The 27,999-nt window shown below is 38.3% G+C and overlaps 1 protein-coding gene and 2 pseudogenes across 6 annotated transcripts in view; 2 read left to right on the plus strand and 1 right to left on the minus strand.

Annotated features, from left to right (window-relative positions):
• VTI1A (vesicle transport through interaction with t-SNAREs 1A) overlaps positions 1 to 27,999 on the minus strand; it is a 363,997-nt gene that overhangs the window by 285,477 nt on the left and 50,521 nt on the right. The window lies entirely within an intron of this gene.
• LOC114200046 (TSSK6-activating co-chaperone protein pseudogene) lies at positions 12,055 to 12,513 on the plus strand (annotated as a pseudogene).
• LOC114200042 (lysine-rich nucleolar protein 1 pseudogene) lies at positions 21,444 to 26,609 on the plus strand (annotated as a pseudogene).

Below are 27,999 nucleotides of genomic sequence, written 5' to 3' on the forward strand. Positions count from 1 at the left end.
ACAGTTGGAAAAGCAGGTTAACATGAGAACACTGAAAGAATCCATTGTTCTTAGTATGTAATACCAGGAAAAGATATTTAATTTTTTTGAAAAAAAAGTCTTTCTACCATAATCACTTTCATTTATTACTTTTGCTTATATTTGCAAAAACATTTTACATGTTTGAAGTGGATATTTATGTTTTGGCTGTAAACAATGAGCTAGATTATACCACATTTTTATTTTTAAAAAAATTTACCTATAATATCACCTGTGACTATTTATATGCATATAATGAGGTTATATATGTATACATACACATACAGGCTCACACAAACCCATATGCAATCCATATAGAATAATAAGTCTATTTGTGCTTCACAATGCTAGAATAGACCTTTATTTATACTAGGAACTCTGACCACATTGCTGCTACATCATTTAATGATTTGCAAAACAGAGAGCCCAGAAATCATGTACTGTACTTCTTCATTTCCTCCTCCAGCAATTCTAAACTTAAGCATAAAATTTGAGTTTAGCAAAATGCCGTGTGAGTTAGTTAGCACCATGGCCTCACTTGCTTACATATGCTTGTAGTTTACGACTTTCACATTGCTATTGAACACAGTGTGGCTGTGTCTTAAATCATGTTAGCTTGTCAATCAATAATTAAGTTACTTCATTCAGAAAATCAGCTCATGATAGAATGCCCAGATGTTGTTGTCAACATCTGGAATAGTGTAAGTTTTCAGTCGAGGAAATTTAATTCTTTAAAATCTTTCTGAATATAAAATAAAATAACTCCATAAACTATATTTGAAATAATCAAAATGTCAAAATGTTTACTGTTTTGTTTGGTAATAAAAACATATACATACCCTATGCATTTCCACTGGAAAAATGATACTCTGAGAGATGAATGCTATATAGCAGATGCTTCATTTGTATTTTTAAAAGAACTACTGAAATACAGTATACAAATTACATAATTAAGTTGTATGTGGGTATCCCTACGTAATCTGCTTAGCATTAGGAAGGAAAAGCAATCATTCATTGAAAACCTAGCCATAGCCATAATTTCACGCGATCTAGATATCCAAGAGCAAATGATCTCAATGATTCTGTAATTGACAGTAAGATATCTCAAAAAGAACAGAATTGACATGAGGCATCATCTAGGCCAGACTTCCGTATTTAGAGATGAAGAGTTCTGAGCCAGGTGAGGGATCTCCCCACGGCCACACACTTGGGAAAGACGAGGCAGAAGAAGGATGGAATCTGTTTCCCAATGTCAGTGCTCTATTTACTTTACCACCCCACCTTTCGTTCTACCGAACCACCATGGCAGACTGGGGCCGTCCTACTGCTCCTTCCCCCCAAGGCAGGTTTGGCTGCACCACTCACTTGGTTCTAGGAATTTATCATCCGCTATGAATTGATTAGTCTATAGGTTTTGTTTCTTGTCACCTTCTTCCAAAATAAACAAACAAAAAAGAACTTATACATTGTTGTCAACATCTGGAATCTTGACAGTAATAAATTTGCAAGTTCAAGGGCAATGAACGCTTAAGGCAGAATGTTTTAAATCATAGAATAAAACATCTGATCTGAGGATGAGTCACGACCACACTTATGGGTGTAACTTAGATATGTTTCAAGATTAATCTTCAAAGCCTCCGCCATAAAGCACCAATAATCTACCCACATGGCAGGAGAGAAGCTGCACTGGTTATTAAGGTGTGTAAGAACTGCCTTCTTGGCCATAGGATCTGGTGACTCCCTATACAGTTACTCTACAATTTTAGACTGGAACCAGCCATCTCACGAGCAAACAATTTTTACAATATTTTTCCCCTAATACTCGCTTTTGAACACATGTTGTGACAGATTCTTTATTATAGTATATGCTGTGTTATAGTAAGGTTACAGTTCTCATAATTCAGAGATGCCTTTTAATGCTTTATGAATATAGCCCATAAAACCATGATGGTTAGGCAGTAAAACTAAGTTCTTTGAGCCCAAATTGTCTATGAAAACATTCTGAAGATTACTTCCCCATCCAGGTGACCCCAAACTATAATGTATCATAAATATAAATATTCATACCTGATTCATAAACAACATGTGCTTCCTCTAAAACTTTCCACCTTCAATTGAACAGAATAAAATCCTGTGTACTCAGGGGTTTTGCTTCATCAGTTAAATGTTGTTTCTTTGAATAATCAGTCTATCATTTTCTACTGAGTCTTTCCTTTAAGGACATAAACATTCCTAAGTGTACCTAGCTTTATATATTTCAAAATGTTATTTCAGTCAGTACTATACTGCCCAGCCAATGCCCAATCTCTCTTCATCCTTCCCTTCCTGGCCAAGCTTCTTGAACAAGTATTCCACGAACATTAACCTCACTTATTCATGCCCCAGCCACTTCTCAACTTACAACAAACTTGATGCCTTCCTGCCATGCCACAGGACTCCCTAGGATCACCAGTATCTCAGTAGCTGACGAAGTCATTGGTGATGTTTTCCAAGTAAACTTTTGAAGTTTTAGAATAGTTAAAGATTTATAAAAAAAAGTTACAAAGACAGTAGAGTCCCCATAGAACTCACATTTGGTTTCCCCTATTATTAACAACTTACATTAGTATTGTACATTTGTCACAGTTAATGAATTAATAGTCCATTATTACACATTATTATTAACTAAAGTACATACTTTTTCCAGGTTTCCTTAATACCTGATGTTCTTTTTCTGTTCCAGATACCATCCAGGATTCCATGTTACATTTACGTGTCATGTGTTCTCAGTCTCCTCTTGGCTGTGACAATTTCTCAGACTTTCCTTATTTTTGATGATTTTGAAAGTTTTGAAGAGCACCGGTCAGGTGTTTTGTAGAATGTCCCTCAACTGGGATCTGTCTGATGTTCTTCTCCTGACTAGACTGTGGTAATGTTTTCGGAGGAAGACCGAAGAGGTAAAGAGCCATTTTCATCAGATCATATCCAAGGTACAGACTATCAACATGACTTATCACTGTTGATGTTGACCTTGGTACCTGGCAGAGGCAGTGTTTGTCATGTTTCTCCACTGAAAAGCTACTCTCTCCCCCTTCTGTACTCTACTTACTATGTGCGGCCCACATTTAAGAAGGGGGGAGGTAAGCTCTATCTCTTTCAGGGAGGAGTATCTTCATAAGTCATTTGGCATTCTTCTGTATGGAAAGAGGTCTACTCAATCATTCTTCAATCATTTATTGATATCAGTATGGACTTACAGGTATTTATTTTGTACTTATAGTCTAATACTACATCGTTAATTTTGTTGCTCAAATTATACCAGCTTTGGCTCCAATGGCCTTTCAGTCTTCTTCTCATTTGGCCTCTTGATAGCATCTGACGCTGTTGCCCACTTCCTCCTTAGCAGTTACAGCACCGTCCTCCTTAGGAATTCCTCCCTCCTTCTGGTCTTTCCTTCTCAGTCTCCTTCATTATAACTTCTCTCTCAGTCTGACTAGGTCTTCATCCTAGACCTCTTCGCACGCATCTGAATGATCTGATTTTTATCCACTGTTCTAACTACCAGCTAGAAGTTGGCAAAGACATGTTTTTTGCATATTCTAATATGCAAATCTAATTCCTACTGGGTGCCTTAGAAAACTTGAAGGCATCTTAGACTTAACACAGACACAGTGGGGCGTTTGCTTTCTCTTCTACTGCTCCTCCTTCTGTTTTCCCTAGTTTGATGTATGGTTTTACCATGCACATAGTCCCCCCAGATAAAAATCTAAAAATTATTCCCAAATCTAATACATCACCCATCACTACGGATTATTTTTCAGAATATCTACAACTGGGCCTCTTAGCCATATTTGCAGGATGTCTGTTACCTTATGAACTAGTCCCAATTCTTTCCTTATAACTGTTGTTACCACATATTTCAACCCTCTTTTTATATATGAATTATACTTGAGAGATACCTGTATGGTAAGCCTGACATGTTTTAAGGCAGAGGTAGGCCAAAAGGTACAAATTCTCAGTTCCTCATCTTACGAAGTAAAGGAGATCCCTTCAAACCTGTCTCTTGCAGAATATCAAAGCTCCAAAACAATCACTGTCTAAAAATATAACTTACTTCAAAATAGGAAAATAGAAATAGTTAAAAATAGATAGCAAATACATTTGACAAAAGCCAATACAGGAATACCCTGCCTTTGGAAGATTCACATTAGGCCACTTTAAAGGCCTACATCAGTACCTGTTTTTGCTAATGGGAAGAAATCTGAAGGGGATTTTTGCTTTTACAAAAACAGGTGAGTAACATTCAGCATTTGTTTTTCAGTGAGCTGTTAGGGAGGCAGTTCCCACCCTGAGCAGTAAAAGTGGCCCCACTCAGCTCCTTCCCCAGGAACAGCACACAGCATCTCAGCATCAGGGTTCTGAACTGGGGCTGGGAGCACCCGTATTCATCCGCATTTATTTTGTGTATCTATTAGCAAGCTGTGTCCTACGGTATCAGAAAAACTTAAAAGTGGTTATTCTTTGGGTCTGAGAATGTTAAAAAATCTTTCCATGTAACAATTATCATTGTTTCTTTGCTTTACATCATTTTGGCTTATGAATGGTTTCATAGGAACACTCTGCTTTCTGATAGCAGGGGAAACCTGGATACTACGGGAAAATGCTAAGCAACAAACCTCTCTCCAACTTTATAAGTCAATATCACATTTCCCTTTAATTTCAAATATAGGCATACCTCATACAAGCTATTTTTTGTTCTCCTAAGTTAGATATTCCCATTTTTTTATTATGTAGAAGCTAAAAGACCACCATTTCAAACGAGATGCTGTGCATGCATATTTCTTCTTTGTTTGTCTGATTTGTGTAGCTCAGGAATATGGATTACTTCTGTTATCTGCATGAAGAAGCTCTGCTACAAGCCTGGCATTCAGTTTGCTTTTATCTCTGAGACCCCAAATTGTACCGTTAGGCAACAGAGGGCACTTATCTAGATTGAACTGTCATACAAATAGATTTTTGTCAGCCATTCAATTTGTATTGGGGAACACGCCAACAAAAACAAAACCGGCAATTTAAAACAACAAACCTATCCTCTCCTGACAGGAACAAATTGCTGTATTTCAAATGAATAAGAATTACTATAGATCGTACATCCTGCGTGTGGGTGCTACGGAAAGAAAAACAGTCTTGAAACTAATTCTGTCTAGTTTTTCTGGCTGTGGTCTAACATAAAGCAAGTACGCAGTCTACTTAATACTCATAAGCACACAAGGGGAAAAAAAAACACTGACAGGAATTACATGTTATCAGAGGACAATGAGGCTTTCTAATAAAATTCTGGGTCAAAATTCAGTGGCTACGTGAAGAAGGCAACATTGTGCTGCATTTTTACTTTGTTCCCTGAACTCTGGTCCTTCCAGGAATACAGGTGGTACCTATGCCCACAAAATATTCAATTTGAGTAGTAAGACCATCATTTCCCCTGAGCCTAACTTGATTCTGGCTCTGTGTCTTCCATATTCACTGAAAACTTCAGAGAAACGACTTCACCATAGTTATACCACTTTGATATCTCAGACCATTTTGAAAAATAATCAGAGTTCATCTATTCAAAGTTGGTTTTAACCTCAGACAGTAAAGATATTGATAAATTACATCAGTAAAAATACAGTAATAAAATTTTCACAACTTGAAAATAATTTCAATTTGTTCATCAGTATTTAAAATAGTTTAACCCCCTCTCCTATTATTTTTGTCTGATTTGAATCTCATTCCCTTTTTTATAAGCTGCATCTTCATTCTGGACTTCTGTAGTTACTCCTTCAGTGAAATCCCATCTTAGAGTTGTGGAATTATAAACTACTGTGAGGGAAATAAGCAAACATGAAAATTCAGCCCTGTGAATCCACATCAAGCTGAAATAGAAAATACATAAACTTGAAGGTAAAAAACCATGTAATTTTCCTGAATAGAGATCTAATTTGTACGATTATTCAAACACAAATATTTACATTTAAAAATGAGTTTTCTTTGGTCAAGGAGGAGCAAGATGGCAGCAGAGGAGTAGGAGACCTGGGTTTCGTCTGGTCCCAGGAATTCAGCTGGATAGGGATCAAACCATTCTGAACACCTACAAACTCAACAGGAGATCGAAGAAAAGAATAGCAACAACTCTCTGAACAGAAAAGCAACCACTTTCTGGAAGGTAGGACATGTGGAGAAGTGAATCTGAGGTGATATTCGGAAGGATAGACGGCGGGGAGGGGGCTTCCATCACCCACTACCGGCAAGGGATAAAGCAGCCGAGCACAAAATCGGAACTTTTAGAAGCCAGCTCTGCTGAGGGACGTTGCTCCAGTGGCTAAGCTGGGGGTGGAACCCTCGTGGGACAGTGTGGTCTCAGGACCCTTGGGGTCACAGAAAGACCGGGGATGCCTGAGTGCGGCAGAGCTCCCAGGTATCAGAGCAGGGAAGCCGGCTGCAGAGACAGAGCCGAGGTGCGGGCTCTCAGCTCGGGGTTGCCATAAACTGTGATTGGTGACAGTTGGGCCACTACTCCTCCAGCAGGGACCCAACAAGCGGCAGAGCCGGGGAGACTCCCCTTCCTTCCCTGGGGAGGAGCGGCGCGGGAGCGCACCACAGGGATCTGCTGGGTTTGGAGACTCCACACCGAGTCGGGTGCCAGAGATAGAAACGCTCGGTCACAGGCCGGGTGAGCACGGAGTGAGGCTGGAGACCGGGGAGACGGGAGTGATTGCTTTTCTCTGGGGACACACTGGGGAGCGGGGGCCCCGAGTTCTTGGCTCCTCCGGGGCGGAGTTTGGGAGGCCGCCATTTGCACTCTTGTCCTCCAAAGCTGTACCAAGAGCTTGCAGGGAACAAAAGCTCCTGAGAGCAAACCTGAACAGATTACTTAGCCCGGACCCGCCAAGGGCGGGGCAATTCCGCCTCTGGCAAAGACATTTGGGAACCACGGCAACAGGCCCCTCCCCCAGAAGATCAGCGAGAACAGCCAGCCAAGACCAAGTTTACCGATCAATGAGAATGGGAGAACTCCAGCTCTAGGGGAATACAGCACAGAGAATTCATGGCTTTTTTACCATCATTCTTTAGTCTTTCAAAGTTAATTTTTTTAAATTTTTTTTTGAATTTTTCTTTTTCCCTTTTGCAACCAACATCTTATCAATCCCTTTTTTAAAAATCTTTTTTATTTTCCATTTTTAGAGTCATATTCTATCCCTTCATTGTAGGCAACCTTATTTTTAGTATATATATAAGTTGTTCTCTCTTTAAAATTTTAGGATACAGTTTCTTCTAACAGACCAAAATATACCCTAAATCTCTAGTGAATGGCTTTGTTCTGGTCTCCTGCCTGATCACATTCTCTCCCTCTTTTTTTTTTTTAATTTCTTCTTTCTTTTTTCAACCAACTTCTTATCAATTCCTTTTATAAAATCTTTTATAATTTTCATCTTTACAGTCATATTCCTTCCCTTCATCGTATTTACCCTTATTTTTGTACATATATAAGTTTTTCTTTCTTTAAAATTTTGGGAGGCAGTTTCTCCTAACAGACCAAAATACACCCAAAATCTAGTGTGTGGCACTGATCTATTCACCAGCCTGACCATATTCTTTTTTTTTTTCCTTTTTCTTTTTTCTTTCTTTCCGTTTCTTTTCCCCCAGTTTCAGGTCTCTTCTGATTTGTTTAGTGTATATTTTTCTGGGGTCGTTGTTACCCTGTTAGCATTTTGTTCTCTCATTCATCTATTCTCCTCTGGACAAAATGACAAGATGGAAAAACTCACCTCAAAAAAAAGAACAAAAGGCAGTACTGACTGCCAGGGACCTAATCAATATGGACATTAGTAAGATGTCGGAACTAGAGTTCAGAATGACGATTATAAAGATACTAGCTGGGCTTGAAAAGAGCATGGAGGATACTAGAGAAACCCTTACTGGAGAAATAAAAGAACTAAAATCTAACCAAGTCAAAATCAAAAAGGCTATTAATGAGGTGCAATAAAAAATGGAGGCTCTAACTGCTAGGATAAATGAGGCAGAAGAGAGAATTAGTGATATAGAAGACCAAATGATGGAGAATAAAGAAGCTGAGAAAAAGAGAGATAAACAACTATTGGATCATGAGGGCAGAATTCGAGAGATAAGTGGTACCATAAGATGAAACAATATTAGAATAATTGGGATCGCAGAAGAAGAAGAAAGAGAGAGAGGGGCAGAAGGTATATTGGAGCAAAGTATAACAGAGAACTTCCCTACTGTGGGGAAGGAAACAGGCATCAAAATCCAGGAGGCACAGAGAACCCCCCCTCAAAATCAATAAAAATAGGTAAACACCCTGACATCTAAGAGTAAAACTTATGAGTCTCACAGACAAAGAGAAAATCCTGAAAGCAGCTCGGGAAAAGAGGTCTGTAACCTACAATGGAAGAAACATTAGATTGGCAACAGACCTATCCACAGAGACCAGGCAAGCCAGAAAGGACTGGCATGATATATTCAGAGCACTAAATGAGAAAAATATGCAGCCAAGAATACTATATCCAGCCAGGCTGTCACTGAAAATAGAAGGAGAGATAAAAAGCTTCCAGGACAAACAAAAACTAAAAGAAATTGCAAACACGAAACCAGCTCTACAAGAAATATTGATACAGTAACAGTAACCTTACAGGCAATAAAATGGCACTAAACTCATATCTTTCAATAGTTACCCTGAATGTAAATGGGCTAAATGCCCCAATCAAAAGACATAGAGTATCAGATTGGATAAAAAACCAAGACCCATTGATATGGTGTCTGCAAGAGACTCATTTTAGACCCAAAGACACCTCCAGATTGAAAGTGAGGGGGTGGAAAACGATTTACCATGCTAATGGACATCAGAAGAAAGCTGGGGTGGCAATCCTTATATCAGACAAATTAGATTTTAAACCAAAGACTGTAATAAGAGATGAGGAAGGACACTATATCCTACTTAAAGGGTCTATCAAACAAGAAGATCTAACAATTGTAAATATCTATGCCCCTAACATGGGAGCAGCCAATTATATAAGGCAATTAATAACAAAAGCAAAGAAACACACTGACAACAATACAGTAATAGTGGGGGACTTTAACACCCCCCTCACTGAAATGGACAGATCATCTAAGCAAAATATCAACAAGGAAATAAAGACTTTAAATGATACACTGGACCAAATGGACTTCACGGATATATTCAAAACATTCCATCCCAAAGCAACACAATACACATTCTTCTCTAGGACCCATGGAACATTCTCCAGAACAGATGACATCCTAGTCACAAATCAAGTCTCAACCAGTACCAAAAGATTGGGATCATTCCCTGCATATTTTCAGACCACAGTGCTTTGAAACTACAACTCAATCACAAGAGGAAAGTCGGAAAGAACTCAAATACATGGAGGCTAAAGAGCATTTTACTAAAGAATGAATGGGTCAACCAGGAAATTAAAGAAGAATTAAAAAAATTCATGGAAACCAATGAAAATGAAAACACAACTGTTCAAAATCTTTGGGATGCAGCAAAGGCAGTCCTAAGAGAAAAGTATATAGCAATACAAGCCTTTCTCAAGAAACAAGAGTAGTCTCAAATACACAACCTAACCCTACACCTAAAGGAGCTGGAGAAAGAACAGCAAATAAAACCTAAACCCAGCAGGAGAAGAGAAATCATAAAGATCAGAGCAGAAATCAATGAAATAGAAACCAAAAAAAACAGTAGAACAGATCAACGAGACCAGGAGCTGGTTCTTTGAAAGAATTAAAAAGATTGATAAACCCCCGGCCAGATTTATCAAAAAGAAAAGAGAAAGGACCCAAATAAATAAAATCATGAATGAAAGAGGAGAGATCATAACCAACACCAAAGAAATACAAACAATTATAAGAACATATTATGAGGAACTATATGGCAGCAAATTAGATAAGCTGGAAGAAATGGATGCATTCCTAGAAATGTATAAACTACCAAAACGGAACCAGGAAGAAACAGAAAACCTGAATAGACCTATAACCACTAAGGAAATTGAAGCAGTCATCAAAAGTCTCCCAACAAACAAAAGCCCAGGGCCAGATGGCTTCCCAGGGGAATTATACCAAACATTTAAAGAAGCATTAATACCTATTCTTCTGAAACTGTTCCAAAAAATAGAAATGGAAGGAAAACCTCCAAGCTCATTTTATGAGGCCAGCACTACCTTGATCCCAAAATCAGACAAAGACCCCATCAAAAAGGAGAGTTACAGACCAATATCCCTGATGAACATGGATGCAAAAATTCTCACCAAAATACTAGCCAACTGGATCCAACAGTGCATTAAAAGGATTATTCACCATGACCAAGTGGGATTTATCCCTGGGCTGCAAGGCTGGTTCAACATCCGCAAATCAATCAACGTGATACAATACATTAACAAAAGAAAGAACAAGAATCCTATGATCCTCTCAATAGATGCAGAAAAAGCATTTGACAAAGTACAGCATCCTTTCTTGATCAAAACTCTTCAGAGTAGAGGGATAGAGGGTACCTACCTCAATATCATAAAAGCCATCTATGAAAAATCCACACTGAATATAATTCTCAATGGGGAAAAGCTGAGAGCTTTCCCCCAAAGGTCAGGAACGTGGCAGGGATGTCCACTCTCACCACTGCTATTCAACATAGTATTAGAAGTCCTAGCCACAGCAATCAGACAACGAAAAGAAATAAAAGGCATCCAAATCGGCAAAGAAGAAGTCAAACTCTCACTCTTTGCAGATGATATGATGCTTTATGTGGAAAACCCAAAAGACTCCACCCCAAAACTGCTAGAACTTATACAGGAATTCAGTAAAGTAGCAGGATCTGCACAGAAATCAGTTGCATTTCTATACACCAACAAGACAGAAGAAAGAGAAATTAAGGAGTCGATCCCATTTACAATTGCATCCAAAACCATATGATATCTAGGAATAAGTCTAACCAAAGAGGTAAAGAATCTGTACTCAAAAAGCTATAAAATACTCATGAAAGAAACTGAGGAAGACACAAAGAAATGGAAAAACGTTCCATGCTCATGGATCGGAAGAACAAATATTGTAAAGGTGTCAATGCTACCTAGAGCAATCTACACATTTAATGCAATCCTTATTAAAATACCATCCACTTTTTTCAAGGAAATTGAACAAATAATCCCAAAATCTGTATGGAACCAGAAAAGACCCCAAATAGCCAGAGGAATGTTGAAAAAGAAAAGCGAAGCTGGTGGCATCACAATTCCGGACTTCAAACTCTATTACAAAGGTGTAATCATCAAAGACAGTATGGTACTGGCACAAAAACAGACACATAGATCAATGGAACAGAATAGAGAGGCCAGAAATGGACCCTCAACTCTATGGTCAACTAATCTTCGACAAAGCAGGAAAGAATGTCCAATGGGAAAAGAATATCCAATGGAAAAAGACAGTCTCTTCAACAAATGGTGTTGGGAAAATTGGACAGCCACATGCAGAAGAATGAAACTGGACCATTTCCTTACACCACACACAAAAATAGACTCCAAATGGTTGAAAGACTTAAACGTGATACAGGAGTCCATCAAAATCCTAGAGGAGAACACAGGCAGCCACCTCTTCGACCTCAGCTACAGCAACTTCTTCCTAGAAACTTCGCCAAAGGCAAGGGAAGCAAGGGCAAAAATGAACTATTGGGATTTCATCAAGATAAAAAGCTTTTGCACAGCAGAGGAAACAGTCAACAAAACCAAAAGACAACCGACAGAATGGGAGAAGATATTTGCAAATGACATATCAGATAAAAGGCTAGTATCCAAAATATATAAAGAACTTATCAAACTCAACACCCAAAGAACAAATAATCCAATCAAGAAATGGGCAGAAGACATGAACAGACATTTCTCCAAAGAAGACATCCAAATGGCCAACAGACACATGAAAAAGTGCTCAACATCACTTGGCATCAGGGAAATCCAAATCAAAACCTCAACGAAGTTGGCCGGCATGCCATCGTGCATGTGTGTCAACTATGAGGGTTGGTGCCGGGCAGGAGGCTTTCGACTAATGGCGCAGGCACACCTGTTGGTGTCCTGATGGAGCAGCATGCTAGCCATCCCAATGGAAAAGCCAAAGAGAAAAGAGAAAAGTAATGTTGTGCCTCTTTGTCAAGCCAAACCCTCCCCTAGCTTTATTAATCTTCAAGCAAGTTCCCCACCGGCCACTTTCTTGAACATCCAGAACACAAAGCTGCCCTCAGGAGTTGACCACAAGCCCAAGGAATTCCTGGGACTCCTAGAATGTATGTATGCCAATCTCCAGCTCCAGACCCAGTTCGCCCAACAACAGATGGCTATTTTGGAAAATTTACAAGCATCCATGACACAGCTGGCTCCTGGGAAGGGAAGCAAGAACTCTTCTCTCCCAGCCTTATCCTGCAATCTGTTGTTAAATCACTTGCCCCAGCTCAGTAAATGAATTGTGGAACACACACACAAAAAAACCTCAATGAGATACCACCTCACACCAGTCAGAATAGCTAAAATTAACAAGTCAGAAAATGACAGATGTTGGTGTGGATGCAGAGAAAGGGGAACCCTCCTACACTTTGGTGGGAACGCAAGCTGGTGCAGCGACTCTGGAAAACAGTATGGCGGTTCCTCAAAAAGTTGAAAACAGAGCTACCATACGTCCCAGCAATTGCACTACTGGGTATTTACTCCAAAGATACAAATGTAGTGATCCAAAGGGGTACGTGCACCCCAATGTTTATAGCAGCAATGTCCACAATAGCCAAACTATGGAAATGGCCAAGATGGCCATCAACAGATGAATGGATAAAGAAGATATGGTACATATATATATATACAATGGAATATTACACAGCCATAAAAAAAACCCAAAATCTTGCCATTTGCAACGACGTGGATGGAACTAGAGGGTATTACGCTAAGTGAAATAAGTCAATCAGAGAAAGACATGTATCATATGATCTCAATGATATGAGGAATTCTTAATCGCAGGAAATAAACTGAGGGTTGCTGGAGTGGTGGGAGGTGGGAGGGATGGGGTGGCTGGGTGATAGACATTGGGGAAGGTATGTGCTATGGTGAGCGCTGTGAAGTGTGTAAGACTGATGAATCACAGACCTGTACCTCTGAAACAAATAATATATTATATGTAAAAAAAAAAAAAAAAAGAAGATAGTAGGAAGGGAAAAATGAAGGGGGGGAATAGGAGGGGGAGATGAACCATGAGAGACTATGGACTCTGAGAAACAAACTGAGGGTTCTAGAGGGGAGGGGGGTGGGGGGATGGGTTAGCTTGATGATGGATATTAAAGAGGGCATGTATTGAATGCAGCACTGGGTGTTATACACAATGAATCATGGAACACTACATCAAAAATTAATGATGTAATGTATGGTGATTAACATAACATAAAATTTTTAAAAAATGAGTTTTCTTTAATAAAAATTATGTCACAAGAATTTGGCACTACAAAATTCTGTAATATGTCACATGAAGAAGCTATAACGTTATATGTTGTGGCAGCAGGTGCTGGTTGTCAGGTCTTCAGATTTTATTAGGGACAATCTGAAAAAATAGTATACTCCAGATACAAGGCATGAAAAGGACCTCATGAATGGCAGTTAAAATAGATAACAGGCCAAAAACAAGGTGAAATGTAATAGTTCAAGTTGCCTCTACATTTTGGTAAATAATAGAGCTATCTGAGAAAAAATATTTACTTTGAAGAAAGGTAAAAATTACTACTTTAAAAACATGAACAGATGCATGATGTATGCAACATACTTTCAAAGGGTTCAGAAAACAGGGACATATATGTAGAGAGTAAAAGATCAGTAGAGAAAGCATGCACAGATGATAAAGCAAATGGAACAAAATGCTAATAGGTAAAGCTAGATAAAGAATATACGTATGTTCTTTGTACTATTCTTTAAACTTTAATGAAAGTTTGGGATTATTTCCAAATAAAAAGTTTACGATGATTAAACGTGTGAAAAGAATGGGGGGGAAGAAAGTAGAGGCTCTTGATAAGCTATTTTTCTACAGTTAATGTCTGAGATTAACTAAATGTCCATATAAATCCTTGATTAGATAACCGTTCTTGTTAATCAAAAATATGAGACCATTCCTCAGAATGGTCAAAATCAGACAACTGAAACTGCTAATTGTTATCATATATGATGGGGTTTTCCATTTTTTCAGTAAAAATACAGAACTTTATTTGTTAGGGTTATTTTTTAAAGATTTTATTCATTTATTTGACAGAGAGCAGGAGAGAGAGAGAAAGCGACAAGCAGGGGGAGCAGCACAGAGAGAGGGAGAAGCAGGCTCCCCACTGAGCAGGGAGCCCGATGAGGGGCTTGATCCCAGGACCCCAGGATCATGACCTGAGCAGAAGACAGACGCTTAACTGACTGAGCCACCACCCAGGAGCCCCTTTTTACTAGTTTTAAATTAGCAACATAATTTTCTTTTTGTAGTTCAACTATTAGAATGGACTCAATCTAAATCATCCATGGTTGGGGCACCTGGGTGGCTCAGTCAGTTAGGCAGTTAAGCATCTGCCTTCGGCTCAGGTCATGATCCCGGGGCCCTGGGATCGAGCCCCAGGTCTGGCTCCCTGCTCGGCGGGGAGTCTGCTTATCCCTCTCCTTCTCTCCCTCCACCCCCAGCTCCTGCTTGCTCTCTCTCCCTCGCTCTCAAATGAATAAATAAAATCTTAAAAAAAATAAATCATCCATGGTAAGAGAAGTTCAAAGTTATCAGGTTAATAATAAGAGTTAAAACAGTTTGGCAATAAAGTCTAATTCTTTTCCAATTCCTTCATTTCATTCAGAATTAGAACTTTTGAGGATACTAATTCTAAAGTAGGTTGCTTAATAGATAATAAGAAATGATTTATCATTATTATTTCTTTTAACAAAAATGCCTAGAGGATCCTAATACAAATCTCACTGGAGTGTTTGCACTAACTACAGATCTCCTACCATGCTCTTAGGTCATTCTCTAATGTTCTTGAAGAGAACACACATTCTCAGATAGTTAGACATGTGCCTGCTACACTTTGACTTGATTTGGCAACCAAGGTATTGTGATCTGTCTAATTTTGAGTGTGATGGCCCTGGACAGGGACTGAATGCAATTCTATTCTCTGAAAAGAACACAGCCAATTCTGGTGCTCTATAAATATGCAATCATAATAGAACCTTAGGGCTAGAAGGGAACTTGAGAGGTCCTCCAGTCTGCCTTGCTCCCTTATATCATCCTACACTAAATGTACCTTATAAAGACCTACGGAAGGAGGTGCCTCAATTTTCACAAATGAGGTTTACCAACAGTCACTGGCTACTGTCAGGAACTAGTTCCCTACATTAAACTCAAATGTATGGTACTACAGTTATGCATAAAGTACAGACCAACAACACCTGCTGACCATACTTGGCATAACAGTTCTTCACAGACTTGAAGACACTTAAAAACTCCCCAACTTTCCATCACAGAAAATGATCCCAGGACCTTTCTTTATCTGTCTAATTTTCCAACTGTTTATTATCTGAGGGGCCCACTCCAGTATTTTCTATGTTATTTTTAGGAATGGTAGCCCTAATTGCACCCAGAGGTGGACATTAGTAGATTCTTCCAAAATCTAACATGAACCAATGTGTACCCAATCTTATTCATGATATGTAAAGCTGAGGAGGTCACTCTTTTTTCTTTTCTTCCTTATTTCTGCTCTGAGTACATTTAATATTCTTTACACACATTAATTTTTATTTGAGTTATTACTCTTATTTTCTGGTCCCTTGAAGACACAATATGATAAATCAGAGAGACCTCCAATTTGGGCATCTGATGAACCTAGATTCAAATCTCAGCTTTTCCCTTTTCTAGTTGTGATTACTAAGCAAGTTTTTGAATCCCTATGTACCTCAGGTCTAATCAAGATAAAGTTTATGGAACAGTTAGTATAGTGTTGAGCATGTACTAGGAATTAAAGAAATATTACTGCTCTGATAATAATAATAATTATTATTGAGAATGCCAGCAAGTCTCTTTCTCCAGTGTATCAAACTCTGGGTTTGCTGCCTCGGCTCTTTAAGATGACCTCACACACCTATGGCCCAACATGGCTGCATCAGTTCTGCTCCCAGTTGTCATCTGAACTTCTGATATAAAGACCTGATTGAAAAAAAAAAAAAAAAAAAGACCTGATTGCCATTGCAATCCAGTTCCTTCTGGCTCTTGGGACTGGATTTTGCCTCTTAATTTTGGCCTTTTTTTCTTTTGACTCTTTTTACTTATATCTGAACTTACGTTCCTCTGCTTTGAGCCTTAATGTTTTCTGAGTGTTTAGGTTCCAACGCACTCTTTTGCTCTGTCTCTAGAAGAGAAAATACCTGTCTATGTTACCCAAGCTCTAAAAAGAATTCAGGCAGTAATACAAGACAGAAGCTTCAAAGATAATGCACTTCATTATTAGCACATTATTTAGCAGTATGAGTTAAACTAACTGTGGTTTAAATCCCAGTGTTGCTATTTATTATCTGTGTGACTGCAGAGAGGGTGTCTAACCTTTCTGAGTCTCCGTCTGTACACCTGCATAAGAAAAATAAATATGCTTTGTTGTAATGATTACATGGGACTTGCAATAAGAACACTGCTGCAGAAGTTAACAGGTTCCCTCTAAGTCGTCATTTTCCCTCCCCTTCCCTTGTGGGGTGGGTGGGTGAAAAACAAGAACAAATATATTCTGAATTCTCTATGCTTGGCAAAACTAGAAACCAGATATTATTCACAGATCTCAAAATATGTGGAGAGCTGTCCAAAAGCAGATGAGATCATGAAGAGCCACTTGGTAGAGGGTGACAAAATGCATGAAGGTTAAGAGGTCTCAATAATAGCTGAGCTCAACAAGCACCAGCCAAAATATACCTCCTAAAGGTGGGAGACTCATTCTGAAGCATGAAGTCTATATGCTTTGTTTGAAACAATGGAAGTGGGGACAGGCTAAGTGGCCACTGGCAGAAGCCTTCCTAGACATAGTTTGTTCAAAGAAGCAGAAGAGGCAGTGGTAATTAAAGAATAACACAGGACTTCAGTTCCTTAAAGAATACAGAAGGTTATAAGAGACAACTGCCTTCACCTTAACAAACAAAGCAAGCTGGAGAAGCGACAAAATCATCATTCTTAAAACCTAACAGAGAGCTGATGGCACAAAGACACTCAAGTGAAACATTCCAGAAAATCCATGAGCATTTCCTAATAAAGAAGAGACCCGTGGTTGTTCTCATTCCTGAAGGAGTAGAATAAGCCTCCACAGACATAGGTAAGAAGAAACCAGCCAAACTTCTAACAAACTTTTGGGTCCGCATCAGTGCTGGCACCACATATGAGGATTTCAAAGAACCTAAGCCACAGAGTGAGGTATAAGGTTCACTAACCAACGCTTTCCTATGAGTCATCACTGAGTGCTCAGGACATGGTAGAACTGCTGAGAGAGATGCTCCCCTGGGCTATGCAAGAAGAGGTAGCTGACCCTCTGAATGTGGGATGCAAGGCAGCAGAGCTAAGAGAAGTCCATGTTAAGTACTCTGAGATCTTGGATATTGCAGGCTAGGGAGTGGGGCAAGATCGTTCAGAGAAACCTATCTGAGGCATTCCAGCATTGCAGCCACCAAAGGTTAGAGTAGGAGAGGGGAGCAGGAGAGCTGAGAGAAAATGCTCTAGGGAATTCTGGGTCTTCAAAGAGTATAAGCTCACTAATTTCCACTTAGTTTAATTGGAGCGGAGAGAAATCTCCAAAGGTATAGAAAGTCAAGATCAGGACTGGAGAGCAAAGACAATGCCCCAGAGACTTAAAAAGTTAGCAATGGAGCTGTAAAGCAGAGAAAGAGATCCCACAAACCAAAAAGATGGTGGCTTGGCTGAAAAGCAGAATGAGATCTCTGGAAATTCACCAGTGCTCAAAGCTCAAGCCCTGCTGAAAGGAAAAGCCTAACCACAGCCTCAAAATGTGAATTAAACTGAAACTGCAAAAAAGAGCCCATCCACAGTCCAGTTAGAGGTTAGATTAACTTAGCCACTCCACCACAGAAGCCTGAAAGAAAAGGAAGGGTTTTGTTTTGTGTTTTATTTTTTGATAAAATTTTACTTACTTTGCTCCCTATTACTCTTTTATGTAAAATATCCAGCACACAATCAAAAATTACAAGACACAATAAAAAGCAAGAAAACGTGACCCATGGTCACACACTCAGAGATGATCCAGGTATTGGAATTATCACACACAGGGACTTTAAAATAACTATGATAAAACTACTAAGGGATATGGTAGAAAAGATGGACAGTACCCACTGAAGAGATGGGGAATTTCAGTAGAGAAAGAGAGACTATAAAAATAAACCAAATATACAGAAATGATAGCACAAAAAATGTGGCATCAAAATGTAATTAAAATGATATCGTTAAAATCACTTGAGAGCATACTAGAAAGAGCAAAGAAAAGGACCCATAAACTTAAAAGGAGATCAGTGAAAAGTACCCAAACCAAAAAACAAAGATACAAAAAAGTGAAAAAAGCAAAGCAAAGCACACAACTGTGGAATAATATTAAATGACCTAACATATTTGTAATTGGAGTCAAAAAAGGAAAATAGAGAAAATGGGGCAGAAGAAATATTTAAATAAATAATGACTGAAAACTTTATCGAACTGATAAAAGAGATCACCCCATAGGTCCAGCAAACTCAATGAATCACCAGCAAGTTCACACCTGCTGCAGAGAAACCACACATAGGTACAACATAATTAAACCTCCCACTGAAACGCAAAGATACATAACAAATCTTAAAAGCAGCCACAGGATAAGAGAACATTCATCACATATAGAGAGTAAAAATGACATAAATGATGGATAACTTCTCACCAGCAACAACGGAGGCCAGAGGATAATAAAATTATACCTTTGAAGTGTAGAAAGGTAGGAAAATAAACAAACCTGTCAAACCAAGAGTCAATGTCCAGTGAAAATACTATTTAAAGCTGATGGTGAAACAAATACGTTGTTGTTTTTTTTTTTTTCCCAGATAGATAAAAGCGGAAAGAATTCATCTCCAGTGGAACCAACTGGATATGCTAAAATGAGTTCTTCAGACTGAAGAGATAAGACACCAAATGGAAATTATGAACTGCATAAAGGAAAAAAAGAGCTCCAATAAGTATATCTGGGTGGATATAAAACACTTTTTCTAAGCATATGGCATGAGGCTCCCAGCATATGTAGCAGTAAAACGGAAAACAACAAGGGTACAAAGAGTGGGGTGGAATTCTACTGCGGAAGGGCTGAACATTGTCCATGGAGTAAAATGATATTGTTTGAAAGCAGACTGTACTAACTTAAAGATACACACTGTACTCTGTTATAGGAACCACTAAAAAATAATACAGAGGTATACTCAAAAATTTAATACAAGAGATAGAACATAATATTAGAAACTATGTGAATTATTCAAAAGAAGGCAAGAAATAAGGACCAAAGGAACAAAGAATAAGCACACTATATACACAGTCACATATGTCAAACATATGTCACATACATGTCAAGTATACCTCAATAAAGCTGTTTTTCAAAAAAAGAAAAAAACAAAGTGAGCACTAATACTACTATTACTTAACATTTTACTGAAAATACTAGCAAACACAATTAGACAGAAATATAAAATTAAAGAAAAAACCATCACTACTTACAAATGATGTAATTGTATATCTCAAAAATTCAAGAGACTCAGCTGAAATTGCAAACAGTAAGTGAATATAATAAGAGAGCAAGTTGAAATATTAAAATACAAAAACAATTCATAAATACAAATGACAATGAATTAGAAGATGTAATGGAAGAAAGGTCCCATTTAAGGTAAAAACATAAAATATAGAACAACAAAGAATAATTTTACCTTAATTCATTTATAATCCTGAGGTGAGAAAGCCTTTCTAACTTTGATTCTAAATACAGAACCATAAAAGATAGATGATTTTGACCATACAAAAGATAAATATTTTTGAATGGCAAAATACAGAACAAAGATAGAATAAATTTAGTGTTCGATTTAATAAAGTCTAAAGACAAACTATAAACTGAAAAAAAGTGCAAATTCTATTTTGACCAAGGGTTAATCTTCAAGACATACCAGACAATACCTTGTAGACATTGTGGGTTTGGTTCCAGACCACCACAATAAAGCAAATATTGCAATATAAAGTGATTCAAATTAATTTTTTGGTTTCCCAGTGTATATAAAAGTTATGTTTACACTGTACTGTAGTCTATTAAGTGTGTAGTAGCATTGGGTCTAGAAAAAATGTACATACCTTAATTTAAAAATATTGCTAAAAAATGCTAACCATATCTGAGCTTTCAACGAGTCATAATCTGATCACAGATCATCATAAAAATATAATAATAATGAAAGGATTGAAATACTCAGTTAGTATTGAGAATTCCCAAAATGTGACACAGAGACACAAAGCGAGCAAATGCTGTTGGAAAAACGGTGTCAACAGAGTTGCTTGACACAGAGTTGCCACAAACTTTCCACAATATCTGTGAAGCACCATAAAATGAAGCATGTTTGTATAAAGAATTCTTAGACATTAATATGAAAAAGAGCAACAATCACCAGTCCCTCCCACCCCCAAAAAACGGGCAAAGGGTAAAAACAGTTCTTGAAAACATTCCATCTTACTCATGAGAAAAGTTTAATGAAAACTACATTAAGCTACCCCTTTATTCCTATCAATTTGACCAATATCCAGAAGTCTGATACTTCATGTTGTAAGTGAAAATTCATTTTGTGAGTAACTGTCCTCTCATGCACTGCCAAGGGGAGCGTCAACTGGGATATCCCCCATAAGGACAAGCGTGAAAGTATTATCAATATTGCAAATGCACACACTCTTTGAAGAAGTAATTCTATTTTTTTCTTTGTCCACATGAAAAATGACAAAGTTCAATGTCATTCACTGCAGCACCACATGCAATACCAAAAACCATCTACCAACGGGATTGGTTAAATAAATTTGGTACATTCATACAACGGAACACTATTCAGGTATCAAAAAAAGGAATGAATGACTTTTTTACATATTGCTCTCCAAGATCAACTGATAAGTGAAGAAAGCAAGGTGCAGAATAGTACGTACGGTTTATGTTGTCTTTTGTACGGTATGCCATCTTGCTCTTACTTAAACGGGGAGGGAGAAGAATGTACCTTTGTATTTGCTTGTATATACATAAAGAAAAGCTGAAAAGATATACAAGGAATTAATAACAACAGCTACCTAGGTTAGGGATTTGGGGGAGAGTGGAATGGGGAACTGAGATGGGCAACAGAGGTGGAAGGGAGAATTTTCACTGCGTAGATGATGATCATCTTTATCACTATCAGTACCACAATCTCCAGTATCTGCTGGGTAAAAGGTTTCCAATAATGCAACAGAAAACTTCAGGTTATATTTTTAGGACTTTTTGGCAATTGCTAATGAATACTTTGCAGGGTACTTGAAATAATGGGGAAATTTTAGGCATGAGATTAAGAAAAATCCCAAAAAAGTGAGAACTTCTGGACCATGGAGAAGTTTCCCAAAGGAAAAAAGCAGGAATCCCCATGTCTGACTCAACTGAGTGAAGTGGCTTGGGCAGACTGCTGAACAATGTGCCACAGGGTGCAATCACACAGTGGCCCCTGTAAGGAGGGCTAAGTAATCCAGTTAATGTTACCATTCATAATCTCTACAGATCTAGCACATCAGATTTATGTGCATGGGTAAAAGAAGAAATGGCAACCGCAGGCCCAATCCATAACAATATAAATGCACTATTTCACATGGATAACAACAAGAAATAAAACTTTCAAAGCCAAGCAATTAACTGATAAAAGATTATTTCTACCACACAGGCCAGAAGACTTAAACATTAATATATAAGGACTGTCCTCTTCAAGTCTCTCTCCAAGCCACTATTCTGTTAGTGGAAGAAAACTTGGAAAATTTATTTAAAGAAAACATTTGATCAATATCAAAAATTTTAATTATAGGTTTCACTAATTACAATTTAGCACCTTATCAAATGGGAATCCTCTAACTTCTTAGGAAAAACAACAGGAAGCACGAAAATTTGTTTGCTTTCTTTCAGGAATGAGAGAAAGCCCAGGCAATTTAAATTAAAAGCATACTTCAAACTTCCATAAAAACTCTGTTTTGTTTGTTCCTAGGGAACCAAGATGTTACAACACGAAAATTAGCTGCTTGCAGGATACCAACACAAGAAATAGAATAATGGGAAAGAAGTCAAGTTAGTTGTGTTAAAAGAAACAAAAAGGAGTAGGTTTAATTCTAAGCTACCAATAAAAAAGCACATATACTTAAATTAGAGTTTATATTTTCTTGAAAAGGTCAAGATCTCCCTATTCCTGAACAAGTTGTAAACATTTGATTCAGGGACTAGAGCCAATGTTATTAAAACAAGATCATGCTATTGATCACAAGCAGGAGTTGGGAAGAAAATGAAGACAGATAGATACAAGTCTAGTCTCACTTTTAGAAAAATAACTAAAAATACGTGACCTGATGACAATAGGTCACCAGTCATGTTCACAGGAATTTAACACATGTAAAAATCATATGCAGGCATCCTTCTAATATCCCACAGTTATCACATTGATCAACCATTCAATTCCATTTGATTTATGGAAGGTTGTTGTGGGGTTTTTTTTGTTTTCTTTTTGGTTTTTTTGGTAAGGATTATTGAACTGAAGGCCACAGATATAAGTGCAGATACTAATCCCTGATTTATCCAGGACAGGTAAAAAAAAAATATATATATATATATATATATATACTAGATAAAAAAAAAAAGTAAGAATTCTAGGATACCTGAACAGTATATATTTTATTTTGCTACTTAACTTCAATGCTGGCTAATCACATTATGTTTATTTGTAAAATAGCAATAAGGATATACAATTGTAGAAGTTGGAAGACCTAAGATCGTAGAAACTGAAGTAAATATCTACTTTAAAGATTCCCACAAACAAACTATGCTCAACACTACTCTAAACTCATGCGATACCTTTTTAAGAAAGCTACATTTTACTTAAGACATTATTTTGGAAAACAAGATGCTACTAAACCACAACCAAAAAAAAAAAAATCTTACTATTCAATTTAAAAGTAAATTTTTGGTGTAAAAGTTCTAGATTTCCGGGTAAAAGAAGAATAGCTAGCCCAAAAAAAAAAAAAAAAGTTTTTCTTTTCAATTAGTAACTAAATCATGGAGTTTTTGAAAAATGTGACTATTAATAGAATACTCTTAAAAAAGAAAGTATGTTAAAATATTGATCAGGAAGAAAAGAATTTTAGAAGTAATATTACTTCTTTCATTTTCTCTCTCTTTTTTTGTAAGTGACTTTTAAGAACCCTAATCTAGAATTTGTTTTAAGAGAGACTAGAAAGATGTAAAGTTCTTAAAACAGTTTACCATAAAAGACAAGAAATGTTTGAATTAATTATAAACCTGAATATGTCAAAGTGACATAAAATAAGGATTGCTACTAGTTTTTAGGGGAAAAAAAATGGATTAATAAAGCCACAAAGTTTTACTGAGAATCTCGTGCTCAGACCAAAGAAGATAACAAATCTAAATAAGACTACAGGCATGGAATTCGGCAATATTCACCAATTCATCCATTCATGTCTGCATTTATTTAGCATTTTTTTAACAGCACTACATGCCAGGTATTATATTATTAATAAAGCAGATTCCTGGACTGTGAACTCCTCATTGAGGCAGGCATAAAGACAAATAACTGTAATAAGTATAAACGTGTACTATAAAAGGGAGGTTCATACTAATACAGTGGAAGAAAGGAAGGAATTAGCCTGGTTTGATCAGGTCAAGAATGGCTTTACAAAGGTGGTGTGTAACCTGGGGCTTACATGATGAGTAGTTCATCAAATGGAAAAGAAGAAAGAATAACCATAGCAAAACAAAGAAATAGATTATGTACCATAATTAAAACCTAAAACATGCCACACGACACTATAGACTGGGGTACTTTGACACGTCTGGGCAAAATGTGAAAAAGGAAGAACTGTCAGGAAAAACAGAAGGGAGGGGATCATCCTAAGAGGCCTTGACAACAATAATCAAGAGTTCAAGGCTGAACAGCTCACAAGTTTTTCCTCTAAGATCAGAAACAAGGCAAGGGTGTCTACTCTCACCACTTCTATTCAACATAGTACTAGAAATCCTAGCCAGAGTAGTTAGGTTAAGAAAAAGAAATCAAAGCAATCCAAACTGGAAAGGAAGATGTAAAATTGTCTCTGTTTGCAGATAACATGATGTTATATATAGAAAACTCTAAAAATTCCCTGAAAAAAAAAACTGTTAGAATTAATAAATAAATTCAGTAAAGGGGCAGGATACAAAATCAACACACAGAAATCAGTTGTATTTCTATCTACTAACAAACTACCTGAAGAGGAAATTAGGAAAACAATCCCATTTACAACAGCACCAAAAAAAATAAAATCCTTGTATGCTGAAAACTACAAAACATTGATGAAAGAAATTAAAGAAGACACAAACAAATGGAGAGACCTTCCATGTTCACATATTGAAAGAATTGATTTTTTTTTTTTCTTTTGAGAGAGAGAGAGAGAGAGCACCTTGGAGCCTGTTGTGAGGGGTGGGGGCAGCAGGGAGGGACAGAGGGAGAGGGAGAGAGAGAATCTTAAGTAGGCTCCACACCCAGCACAGAGCCCGATGCAGAGCTCAGTCTCAACCCTGAGCTCATGACCTGAGCCAAAATCAAGAGTTGGACACTTAACTGACTGAGCCACCCAGGGACCCCAAGAATTAATATATTTAAATGTCCCTACTACCCTAAGTCACCTACAGATCTAACACAATTCCTATTAAAATCCTAAGGTGGCTTTCATACGGAGGCAGGAAAGACTGGCCTACAGGAATGATCACCAAACCCACAAAGGAGACCCGGGCCTTGGGCTCCCAGAGGAAAAAGAAGGTGATCAAAGAACCAGAGACTCAGTACTCAGTTTTAAACAGTGACAATTATTTCACTGAGGTCTGTCCCACAAGAGCCACATCTCCCTCAAAGATTATGGTCCTAGGGCAGGCATCTAAATGCCTATAGTGAAGAAAAAGAAGGGCCACAGCACCCTCTGTGAGCAGCACCCAGAACCTGAAACCACATTACGTGCTAGACGGAGAGAGAAGTTGCCCAGCCCCAGGAAGCAGCCTCTTGGTTCATTTGAGTTCCAAAGTGGGGAGAAGAAAAAGAAGAGGAAGTCTTTATGGCCTCTGACCATGTCCCCTGGCTCGAGTGTGAAGACCTCCCTGGACCCCAGGCAGGGCGAGAGGGTGAAAAAGGCCCAGGAGGCTGCAGCCTTCTGTAGCCAGGGACCCTTGGTTCTGTGAGTCTGGGGATGCTCTGTATGCTTGCTCAGTGGGGAACGATGGCGAGGAGCAGGTAGTCTCAGGGCAGAAATGGAAGCAGGGGAGCCCCAGGGAATACAATGTGAAGATGAAGAAGAAAAAGAAAATCCACCAGAGGGGAGACACCTCCCTAGGGCACCTTGGGCTTTCCAAGTCCATGGAGAGCAGCCCTAGGAAAGGAAGTATGACGCCAGTCAAAGTTGAGGTTTCAGAATACATCCCAATAGGACATAACCCCAAGTCCCCGGCAAAGAAGAAAACAAAGTCCAAAGAAAAGGCAGAGCAGCCAGGCACAGAAAAGCTGGCTCTGAAGAGGAATAGAAAGAAGAAGAGGAAAGAGAGCAGAGTAGCAGGAGAACCCTGGGAAGGGGAGCCCGACACAGACTTAGAGGCGGTGCTGGAAAAGGAAGGCCACACACACGTGAGCACAGAGGCCAGGTGAGGCGAAAGGCCTTGCAAGTAGAGACGGGTCGTGAGGCAGGCACAGTGGGAGCCTCGGAAGAAAGGACGGGGACAGCAACACAGTGTGGCCAGTGGGATACGGCTAGGTTTGAAAACACGAAACAGAAACCGACATTTCTCAAACATGGATGGCTTTAAACATGTGTCCCCTCATTCAGCTGCCCCCCTAACAGGACTGGAAGGCCCAACATGGCTCTCAACAAGAAGGCGGCTGCCCCCCTGCAGGTGAACCTGCAGCTGGACTACGACCGGGCCACAAGTCGACAGTACGACCAGGGTGCTGACCTTGGCTTCTCCACCACCCCAGACAAAATCTTTTATATCTATATATTTGTTTATTTTTTTACTTATTTGAGAGAGAGTGAGAGAGATCATGAGCAGGGGGGAGGAGTAGAGGGAGAGGCAGACTCCCTGCTGAGCAGGGAGCTGGAGGCAAGACTCAATCCCAGGACCCTGGGATCATGACCTGAGCTGAAGGCAGATGCTTAACTGACTGAGCCACCCAGGCGCCCCCAAAATCTTTTATATTGACAGGAGTGCTTCCAAATCTATCAAGTTTGAAGATTAAACTCTACTGTCCTATCCTTCAAATCAGCCAAAATTGCTTTTATTATTCAGTTATGCAGATGAAAGCCATCTGATAGTTGTCTTGAATCAAACCCCTGCAGAGATTAAGGAAAACTATGCCCATGTGCTTGAACCTACTGTGGTCAGGGAAGCTCATGTGTGAGAAGCCAGAGAACACGGGAGTGGCTAACACCTACTATTTGCTGTGTTAAGCATTCCATCCCTGTTTGAAGACATCAGCATACATATATAGCTAAATTTGCTGAGTAGTTAGTATGTGCCAGGTACATACTAATGTGTTTCCCTTGCATTAATGTATTTAATTTTAATAATTATGAAATAGATGTATTATTATACCCATCTTACTGATGAGGAAACTGAGGTTCAGGGATGAAGTAATAAAATTGCCCCGGTTCACCCAAGAAAAATCCTAATGGCACTTTTTATAGAAACAGAGCAAAACAATCCTACAATTCATGTGGAATTGTAAAGGACCACAAATAACCAAATCAATCTTGAGAAAGAATTAAAGTGGAGACATCACACTTCTTGGTTTACATATATATAGCTGCAATAATCAAAACAGTATGATACTGACAAAAAGATAGACATATTGACCAATGGAACAGAACAGAAAGCCTAGAATAAATCCACACACATATGGTCAACCGATCTTTGACAAGAGTATCAAGAATACACAATGGGGAGAGGACAGTCTCTTCAACAAATGATGCTGGGAAAGTGGATGTCCACAAGCAAAATAATAACATTGGTCCTTTATCATATACCATACACAAAATCAACTCAAAATGGATCGAAGACTTAAATGTAAGATCTGAAATCACAAACACACACAAAAAAGAAAACAGAGGGGGAAAGCTTCATGACATTGATCTTGGCAATGGTTTCTCAGATATTAACAAAGGAAATAATCAGCAGAGTGAAAAGGCAACCTGTGGAATGGGAGAAAATATTTGCAAGTCATATATCTGAAAAAGGATTAATCTCAAATATATATAAGGAACTCCAAAAGCTCAATAATAAAAAAAAAAATCCTAATACCCTTATTTAAAGATGTGCTAAGAACGTGAATAAACACTACTCTAAAGGAGACATACAAATAGGCTATATGAAAAATTGCTCAATGTCACAGGTCATCAGAGAAATGTAAATCAAAACCACAATGAGATATCAACTCACATCTGTCAAAATGACTATTATCAAAAAAAACCCAAAACACAACAAAAGTTGGAGAGGATATGGAGAAATTGGAACCCTTACATACTATTGGTGGGAATGCAAAAAGAGTCTAGCCACTATGGGAAATAAGACAGAAATTCCTTGAAAAAACTGGAAATAGAACTACCAGATGATTCAGCAATCCCATTTCT

This window comes from Eumetopias jubatus, unplaced genomic scaffold (genome assembly GCF_037043125.1).
Source record: "Eumetopias jubatus isolate StellerSeaLion01/CBP00866 unplaced genomic scaffold, mEumJub1_p1.0 scaffold_17, whole genome shotgun sequence".
NCBI classification, from domain to species: Eukaryota; Metazoa; Chordata; class Mammalia; order Carnivora; family Otariidae; genus Eumetopias; species Eumetopias jubatus.